Raw genomic sequence first — 10078 nt, forward strand, 5'->3', positions numbered from 1 at the left:
TCTCATTCCCCACTGTCCTCACCCCCTCCTCCCATTCCCCACTGTCCCCACCCACTCCTCCCTTCCCCACTGTCCCCACCCCCTCCTCGCTTCCCCACTGTCCCCACCCCCTCCTCGCTTCCCCACTGTCCCCACCACCTCCTCGCTTCCCCACTGTCCCCACCCCCTCCTCCCTTCCCCACTGTCCCCACCCCCTCCTCCCTTCCCCACTGTCCCCACCCCCTCCTCGCTTCCCCACTGTCCCCACCCCCTCCTCCCTTCCCCACTGTCCCCACCACCTCCTCCCTTCCACATTGCCCTCACCCCCTCCTCGCTTCCCCACTGTCCCACCCCCTCCTCCCTTCCCCACTGTCCCCACCCCCTCCTCCCTTCCCCACTGTCCCCACCCCCTCCTCGCTTCCCCACTGTCCCCACCCCCTCCTCCCTTCCCCACTGTCCCCACCACCTCCTCCCTTCCCCATTGCCCTCACCCCCTCCTCCCTTCCCCACTGTCCCCACCCCCTCCTCCCTTCCCCACTGTCCCCACCCCCTCCTCCCTAACCCACTGTCCCCACCCCCTCCTCCGTTCCCCACTGTCACCACCCCTCCTCCCTTCCTCACTGTCCCCACCCCCTCCTCCCTTCCCCACTGTCCCCACCCCCTCCTCCCTTCCCCACTGTCCCCACCCCCTCCTCCCTTCCCCACTGTCCACACCCCCTCCCGTCCACACTGTCCCCACCCCCTCCTCCCTTCCCCACTGTCCCCACCCCCTCCTCCCTTCCCCACTGTCCCCACCCCATCCTCCCGTCCCCACAGTCCCCACCCCCTCCTCCCTTCCCCACTGTCCCCACCCCCTCCTCCCATCCCCACTGTCCCCACCCCCTCCTCCCATCCCCACTGTCCACACCCACTCCTCACTTCCCCCCTGTCCCCACCCCCTCCTCGCTTCCCCACTGTCCCCACCCCCTCCTCGCTTCCCCACAGTCCCCACCCTCTCCTCCCTTCCCCACTGTCCCCATCCCCTCCTCCCTTCCCCATTGTCCCCACCCCCTCCTCCCTTCCCCACTGTCCCCACCCCCTCCTCCCTTCCCCACTGTCCCCACCCCCTCCTCCCTTCCCCACTGTCCCCACCCCCTCCTCCCTTCCCCACTGACCCCACCAGCTCCTCCCTTCCCCATTGTCCCCACCCCCTCCTCGCTTCCCCACTGACCCACCCCTCCTCCGTTCTCCACTGTCCCCACCCCCTCCTCCCTTCCCCACTGTCCCTACCCCCTCCTCGCTTCCCCTGTCCCCACACCCTCCTCGCTTCCACACTGTCCCCACACCCTCCTCGCTTCCACACTGTCCCCACCCCCTCCTCCCTTCCCCACTGTCGCCAGCCCCTCCTCCCTTCCCCACTGTCCCCACCCCCTCCTCCCTTCCCCATTGTCCCCACCCCCTCCTCCCTTGCACACTGTCCCCACCCCTCCACCATTCCCCACTGTCCCCACCCCCTCCTCCCTTCCCCACTGTCCCCACCCCCTCCTCCCTTCCCCACTGTCCCCACCCCCTCCTCTCTTCCCCACTGTCCCCACCCCCTCTCCCTTCCCCACTGGCCCCACCCCCTCCTCCCTTCCCCACTGTCCCCACCCCCTCCTCGCTTCCCCACTGTCCCCACCCCCTCCTCCCTTCCCCACAGTCCCCACCCTCTCCTCCCTTCCCCACTGTCCTCACCCCCTCCTCCCTTCCCCACAGTCCCCACCCCCTCCTCCCTTCCCCACTGTCCCCACCCCCTCCTCCCTTCCCCACTGTCCCCACCCCCTCTTCCCTTCCCCACTGTCCCCACCCCCTCCTCCCTTCCCCACTGTCCCCACCCTCTCCTCCCTAACCCACTGCCCCCACCCCATCCTCCCGTCCCCATTGGCCCCACCCCCTCCTCCCTTCCCCACTGTCCCCACCCCCTCCTCCCGTCCCCACTGTCCCCACCCCCTCCTCCCATCCCCACTGTCCACACCCACTCCTCCCTTCCCCCCTGTCCCCACCCCCTCCTCGCTTCCCCCCTGTCCCCACCCCCTCCTCGCTTCCCCACTGTCCCCACCCCCTCCTCCCTTCCCCACTGTCCCCACCCCCTCCTCCCTTCCCCACTGTCCCCAACCCCTCCTCCCTTCCCCACAGTCTCCACCCCCTTCTCCCTTTCCCACTGTCCCCACCCCCTCCTCCCTTCCCCACTCTCCCCACCCCCTCCTCCCTTCCCCACTGTCCCCACCCCCTCATCCCTTCCCCACTGTCCCCACCCCCTCATCCCTTCCCCACTGTCCCCACCCCCTCATCCCTTCCCCACTGTCCCCACCCCCTCCTCCCTAACCCACTGCCCCCACCCCCTCCTCCCGTCCCCACTGTCCCCAACCCCTCCTCCCTTCCCCACTGTCCCCACCCCCTCCTCCCATCCCCACTGACTCCACCCCCTCCTCCCATCCCCACTGTCCCCACCCACTGCTCCCTTCCCCACTGTCCCCAACCCCTCCTCGCTTTCCCACTGTCCCCACCCCCTCCTCGCTTCCCCACAGTCCCCACCCTCTCCTCCCTTCCCCACTGTCCCCACCCCCTCCTCCCTTCCCCACTATCCACACCCCCTCCTCCCTTCCCCATTGTCCACACCCCCTCCCGTCCCCACTGTCCCCACCCCCTCCTCCCTTCCCCACTGTCCCCACCCCCTCCTCCCTTCCCCACTGTCCCCACCCCCTCCTCCCTTCCCCACTGTCCCCACCCCCTCCTCCCTTCCCCACTGTCCGCACCCCCTCCTCCCATCCCCACAGTCCCCACCCCCTCCTCCCTTCCCCATTATCCCCACCCCCTCTCCCACTGTCCCCACACCCTCCTCCCTTCCCCACTGTCCCCACCCCCTCCTCCCTTCCCCACTGTCCCCACCCCCTCCTCTCATTCCCCACTGTCCCCACCCCCTCCTCCCATTCCCCACTGTCACCACCCACTCCTCCCTTCCCCACTGTCCCCACCCCCTCCTCGCTTCCCCACTGTCCCCACCCCCTCCTCGCTTCCCCACTGTCCCCACCCCCTCCTCCCTTCCCCACTGTCCCCACCCCCTCCTCGCTTCCCCACTGTCCCCACCCCCTCCTCCCTTCCCCACTGTCCCCACCACCTTCTCCCTTCCCCATTGTCCTCACCCCCTCCTCGCTTCCCCACTGTCCCCACCCCCTCCTCCCTTCCCCACAGTCCCCACACCCTCCTCCCTTCCCCACTATCCCCACCCCCTCCTCCCTTCCCCACTGCCCCCACCCCCTCCTCCCCCACTGTCTCCACCCCCTCCTCCCTTCCCCACTGTCCCCACCTCCTCCTCCCTAACCCACTGTCCCCACCCCCTCCTCCCTTACCCACTGCCCCCACCCCCTCCTCCCGTCCCCACTGACCCCACCCCCTCCTACCTTCCCCACTGTCCCCACCCCCTCCTTCCTTCCCCACTGTCCCCACCCCCTCCTCCCTTCCCCACTGTCCCCACCCCCTCCTCCCATCCCCACAGTCCCCACCCGCTCCTCCCTTCCCCACTGTCACCACCCCCTCCTCCCTTCCACACTGTCCCCACCCCCTCCTCCCTTCCCCACTGTCCCCACCCCCTCCTCCCTTCCCCACTGTCTCCACCCCCTCCTCCCTTCCCCACTGTCCCCACCTCCTCCTCCCTTCCCCACTGTCCACACCCCCACCCGTCCCCACTGTCCCCACCCCCTCCTCCCTTACCCACTGCCCCCACCCCCTCCTCCCGTCCCCACTGTCCCCACCCCCTCCTACCTTCCCCACTGTCCCCAACCCCTCCTCCCTTCCCCACTGTCCCCACCCCCTCCTCCCATCCCCACAGTCCCCACCCCCTCCTCCCTTCCTCACTGTCCCCACCCCCTCCTCCCTTCCCCACTGTCCCCACCCCCTCCTCCCTTCCCCACTGTCCCCACCCCCTCCTCCCTTCCCCACTGTCCCCACCCCCTCCTCCCGTCCCCACTGTCCCCACCCCCTCCTACCTTCCCCACTGTCCCCACCCCCTCCTACCTTCCCCACTGTCCCCAACCCCTCCTCCCTTCCCCACTGTCCCCACCCCCTCCTCCCATCCCCACAGTCCCCACCCCCTCCTCCCTTCCTCACTGTCCCCACCCCCTCCTCCCTTCCCCACTGTCCCCACCCCCTCCTCCCTTCCCCACTGTCCCCACCCCCTCCTCCCTTCCCCACTGTCCCCACCCCCTCCTCCCGTCCCCACTGTCCCCACCCCCTCCTACCTTCCCCACTGTCCCCACCCCCTCCTTCCTTCCCCACTGTCCCCACCCCCTCCTCCCATCCCCACAGTCCCCACCCGCTCCTCCCTTCCCCACTGTCACCACCCCCTCCTCCCTTCCACACTGTCCCCACCCCCTCCTCCCTTCCCCACTGTCCCCACCCCCTCCTCCCTTCCCCACTGTCTCCACCCCCTCCTCCCTTCCCCACTGTCCCCACCTCCTCCTCCCTTCCCCACTGTCCACACCCCCTCCCGTCCCCACTGTCCCCACCCCCTCCTCCCTTACCCACTGCCCCCACCCCCTCCTCCCGTCCCCACTGTCCCCACCCCCTCCTACCTTCCCCACTGTCCCCAACCCCTCCTCCCTTCCCCACTGTCCCCACCCCCTCCTCCCATCCCCACAGTCCCCACCCCCTCCTCCCTTCCTCACTGTCCCCACCCCCTCCTCCCTTCCCCACTGTCCCCACCCCCTCCTCCCTTCCCCACTGTCCCCACCCCGTCCTCCCTTCCCCACTGTCCCCACCCCCTCCTCCCGTCCCCACTGTCCCCACCCCCTCCTACCTTCCCTACTGTCCCTCATTTTTTTTACTGATGGGTCGGCGAACCGACCAAATGATTCAACCCTCCTAGCCGGCTATGCAATAGTAACTCCATTCGACACGCAGTGTTGTGACATGGGCACAAATGCTGGGAATCATGATGCCACCATTAGGAATAGCCGCTAATGCATACGAACTACGCGAATTAAGAGACATCCTTGAGCAGGTAGCTAATGACTCTGCGGAAGCTGTTCACCAAATAGAGACTGAGATGGTTGCTATAAGAGCAGTTGCCCTACAGAATAGGATGGCTCTTGATTTCTTGTTAGCAGAGAAGGGAGGTATTTGTGACCTGATTGGCAGTGACTGCTGCACATACATCCCTGATAACTCAGAGAAAATTGATAACCTGGTGGATCACGTTCGTCGAGAGGTGGCACAGTTGCATGAGGATGAGGGATGGGACTTTGGCTTTAGATGGTTGGGAACATTAGGACAGAGAATTGTGATTTGGATTATAATCATTATTGTAATCCTGATTGTTGTATGGTTACTGTTTAAATGTTGCTCGGGATGTTCTCAGGGCATGGGGGCGCAGATGTCAGCTTTGCCTCCATGGTCCCAGCCACTTAACAAACAGGTGTCTATCATACATCCATTCCCCTTACATTATAGCCCACCCTTTGCTGCTGAGGACACTGTGATGTACTAACAATGTGTTGATCATATGATCAACAAGGAGGGAATTGTAGAAGGAACTTTAGTTGGCGGATTAGTTGCCTTAATACCATGTATTCCTTCTAACCTGGCTGCTTGACTATATTTCATGGCAATAGGCATTTGGCAAAGCATTATGGATATATTACCTTTATTTCAGTCAAGAAGTTCTGCATGTAATAGGCAGAAGGCCAGACTATGTAAACAAGTGCACAGCTGCACATTTTGCTGAGAGTAGACGATTATTATTGTCCTTAGGCTGGGAATTCAAGGCCTGTTGTCTAACGCTGCTCGCTTTTCTGTGTCTGGGCTTATCAAAGGAATGCCTAGTTTTTCCATAATATTGCTATATAAAGTACTGCTATACTCTTGTAAGGTGGGGACAATTAGAAGAACGGTGGTCACTCTAACTCCCTCCACGAACTTCGTGTTATAATAAAAGACCTTTGCGAAACCTCGAAGTGTTGGCTAGTTTTTTTCCCACAACAAATGACTTTGTTCATTTTTTTTAGTGATGGGTCCGCGAATCGACCAAATGATACAACCCTCCTGGCTGGCTATGCAATAGTAACTCCATTCGAGAGAGTGGAAACTTTTGCTCTGCCTTTGGGAACGTCTGCCCAAGCGGCTGAATTATTCGCGCTTACTCAGGCATGTATTCTAGCAAAGAGTAAGACAGTCAACATTTACACTGATTCTCGATACGCTTTTGGGGTAGTACACGATTTGGGCCAACTGTGGAAAAACAGGGGGTTCATAACATCCTCAGGCCAACCTATTAAACATGCTAAATTGGTTTTAAGTTTATTAGATGCTGTTCAGCTGCCCAGCAAAATAGCTGTATTAAAGTGTGAAGCGCACACTACCGCAGACGATGAAATCTCAAGGGGAAACAGATTTGCTGATAAAATAGCTAAGGAAGAAGCTCAAAAAAAACAGCCCCGACTGCAAGCTGCTGCAGTGGAACTTCCGTCCATTATAACAGAACCAAAGTTAAAGCAGGTACAGGAGCAAGCCTCCCACAGGAGCATCGCTCTTGGCTCAAAGCCGGTTGCTACCGAAACAGCCATCAGATCTGGGTCCACCCCGATACCCTCGCAGTATGCCCCAGAAGTTTGTTTTTGCCACTATGCCGCCTTTCCCATGGACAGGCTCATGACGGCAAAGAAGGGATGACACATGCAATATGTCAACAATGGTATGCCCCAGGTATTACGGTAACAATTGAAAAAGTAGCCCGCACATGTATGATTTGTCAGAGGAATAATCGGGGCAAAACACCCGCTGTCTTTGATCACCTCCCACAACCCGAAATGCCTTTTGAAAATTTGCAAGTAGATTTTGTACACATGCCAATGGCTAAAGGATTCAAATACATGCTGGTGATACTGGACATGTTTTCACGGTGGGTAGAGGCTTTTCCAACCAAAAGAGATGATGCTAGAACAGTTGTAAATATTCTATTGAAAGAAATAATACCTAGGTTTGGAATACCGATGGGTATTAACAGTGACAGGGGAACTCATTTCACTAGCAAATTGACCAAAGCCCTAACAGAAGCCATGGGATTTGATTGGAAATTGCATATCCCATATCAGCCAGAATCCTCAGGAATGGTGGAAAGGGCGGATGGAATAATTAAAACTGCAGTTACAAAAGTGTGTCAACAAAATGGGCTGCTATGGCCAGATGCCATACCCATAGTAATGTATGCCCTGAGAAATCAGAGAAATCGTAATACGGGTTTAACCCCGTATGAGAAAATAATTGGAACTAAACCCCCAATGGAAATTCCTGGAAATAGTTGTCCCATGACAACTGGAACTAAACCCCCAATGACTCCAGCGGCAGTAGCCATAATATGGGCAGATGAGGCATCACTAAAATATGCCCAGGCCATGTGTGAAACCGCTGGAAAAAAAAAAAATGAAAAAAAACAAAAACACGAAAAGGTGCAAAAGGCCCAGATGCATCCAAAAGAGGGAAATACACACCCTTTAAACCTGGAGATCAAGTATATGTGAAAGCATTAAACAAAGATTCTTTTTTCCTAGGTGGAATGGACCCTACCAAGTGCTGCTAACAGCCCGAACAGCCGTTAAAGTAAAAGAAAAGCCAGATGGGATCCACGCAACTCGTGTAAACTACATCACACGGAACATTGAGAGTACTAGGGAAACGCTAACCCGAAGAGAATGATGGCGTTGATGTTTTTATATTATCATATTAATCCAACATCATGTAGAGCGTAAATTGAATACTGACACCTTAATATACATGTCTCACTCATACGCAGAGAGGGTAAATAAATTCAGTTGTTGGGTTTGTACACAAATTCCCAGATGCTTGGAGGAGGGCTTCCCTGTGCGACCTATCCCATTCGCCAGTAAAGAGATAGCAGAATGGGCTCTAAGACAAAATAGCACAGGACGTGGAGAAGATACACAGAATATGTTCGATTGGAGATTAGCTGGATATGATATAAATAAGTTTGAGGAATGGTATGGGCCTAGATTTAATGTGACACGCCAGCCGCCCTGTTTGATCCTTCCCAATTATGCTGGAGTCCCAAAAGGTAGCACATGCTTTAGGAAACATAAAACATATGGGACCTACCCAGTCGGCACAAGTCAGTGTGACCAGACCTTGAATTGGCAACCCCCTATGTCCCGCCTTACAGTTAAAGGGCTATTCATCTTTGAATGGTCAGCGGTTGAAAATCGGACTAATGGAGGCCCCTGGGGACGGGATCCGATTAGACTAACGATGACTGATAGTAAAGGAAACCTGACCGCATATAACGGCACATACTTTATCTGTGGTTACCAGAAAATTGGGAGGGCTCCTGCTATTTGGGATACATAGTCCCTTATGTACATCACGTCCAACAACTAAAGGACCATCTACATCACAGGACAACACGCAGTGTTATGACATGGGCACAAATGCTGGGAATCATAACTCAGAGAAAATTGATAACCTGGTGGATCACATTCGTCGAGAGGTTGCACAGTTGCATGAGGATGAGGGATGGGACTTTGGCTTTAGATGGTTGGGAACATTAGGACAGAGGATTGTGATTTGGATTATAATCATTATTGTAATCCTGATTGTTGTATGGTGTAGAAGCCAAGTATTTCAAATACAACTAGTATAGGTAAAAGATAGCTGTTTAAGCATAAATGTTGAGCCCCAGTTTTTAATACCCATTTATACAGCATAATTCACTTTTACTGAAGTCCGTTGTTCTGGCAAATGCATATTTTCAAAGACAGTGTGACATTAAAACAGCAAGATAATTTGACACTGCTTGTGCTAATTGTCAAGGACAGGGACTGAATACACAGCAACATTGTTCACAATGCAGATAACAGCTGGGTCAGAAAAGCTGATGTTGCACATTGAAGATGGACGGCTTGCCATCAAATCAAATGTGTTTGAGTCTAATCCAAACCAATTAGGATTATATTGGGGTGTAATTAGACGACTTAAGACAGATATGAAAGTGTATAACTAAAAAGTTTCTCCCGGCCATTTTAGGTTAGGTTAGGTTGGGTTAGGTTAGGTTAGGTTAGGTTAGGTTAGGTTGGGGTTTTGTTGTCTTTGTGAGTATTGTCTTTGTGGGTTTGGTTTTAGTGTTTAGTTTTTAGTGTGTTGTCTGTGGTGTATTGTCTTTGGGGGTGTGTTGTGCTGTGTTGTCTTTCTGTTAGTTTAGTGTTTTTTGCCTTTGATTCTAGTCTCCATTTTAGTTTATGTCTTTTGGGGGTTATGTCAGTCTAACAGTCTGTGTCAGTGATGTTAGTCCACTTTTGACTTTGAGTTTGAGTTTAGCTGAAGATTAGCTTTCTCTCTCTCTTCATGTTTCATTGCCAGACTTTGACCTTTTAAAAGTTACTTTCGAGCTGTCTGCCTAAGCAAAGAAAGATAATGTCTGTAATTCTCTGAAAGCTTCGAATTGTCTACGAATTGCCTTTTAAATGACTTTCAAATTGTAATCAAGCGACTACAAATAAAACAATTCTTTTTGGCACCTGAGGAGTTTATACTGCAAATTTCTGCTGAGTTCCAGTATTCGCAAAGTGCTACTGATAACCGAATAGCAGAGATGATATAAATTCCTTCAACTATACACAGTCGAATAATACAAGGAATCGATTAACAACTTAACACAGTCTACAAAATATTACAAATCTTACAACTTGTCGTATTGCGCCAGGACTTGATTCATCAACTGAGCTTCCCCCAAACTTGGCGTGGTTCGACAGGTTAAGATTCCTTATAAATTATAGTTTCCTTTTATTGGCGTAGTCAGGCAGTCGGGGGGGGAGTACTGAGGACGACCTTCGGAGGCCCAGGTGACGACGGAAAGCTTTGAAGATAATCGGAGGAGGTCGGGAACCTTCGGGAAGCTTCGGAGATAATCGGAGGAGGCCCAGAAGACAGCCGGAACCCACGGCTAGACTGGGGTAAGAAATATCTTTTTCACCCATTAAAAGTCTTAAAGCCGCATCAATCAGTACTTCGACCCTTGAAAAGAACATTTTTTATAGACTGTGTTAAATAAATCAAGTGCCAGTCGGTCGGTCAGACT

At 55.3% G+C, this 10078-nt stretch overlaps 1 long non-coding RNA gene across 2 annotated transcripts in view; it reads left to right on the forward strand.

Moving 5' to 3' along the window:
* LOC140392869 (uncharacterized) overlaps nt 1-9636 on the forward strand; it is a 75553-nt gene extending 65917 nt beyond the window's left edge. For both annotated transcript variants that reach the window (XR_011935442.1, XR_011935443.1), the window contains one exon: nt 7542-9636. This is a non-coding gene — a long non-coding RNA (uncharacterized lncRNA). The remainder of the gene's footprint in view (nt 1-7541) is intronic.
* The last annotated feature ends 442 nt before the right edge of the window (nt 9637-10078 follow it).

The sequence above is a fragment of the Scyliorhinus torazame genome, chromosome 16, assembly GCF_047496885.1.
Source record: "Scyliorhinus torazame isolate Kashiwa2021f chromosome 16, sScyTor2.1, whole genome shotgun sequence".
NCBI lineage: Eukaryota > Metazoa > Chordata > Chondrichthyes > Carcharhiniformes > Scyliorhinidae > Scyliorhinus > Scyliorhinus torazame.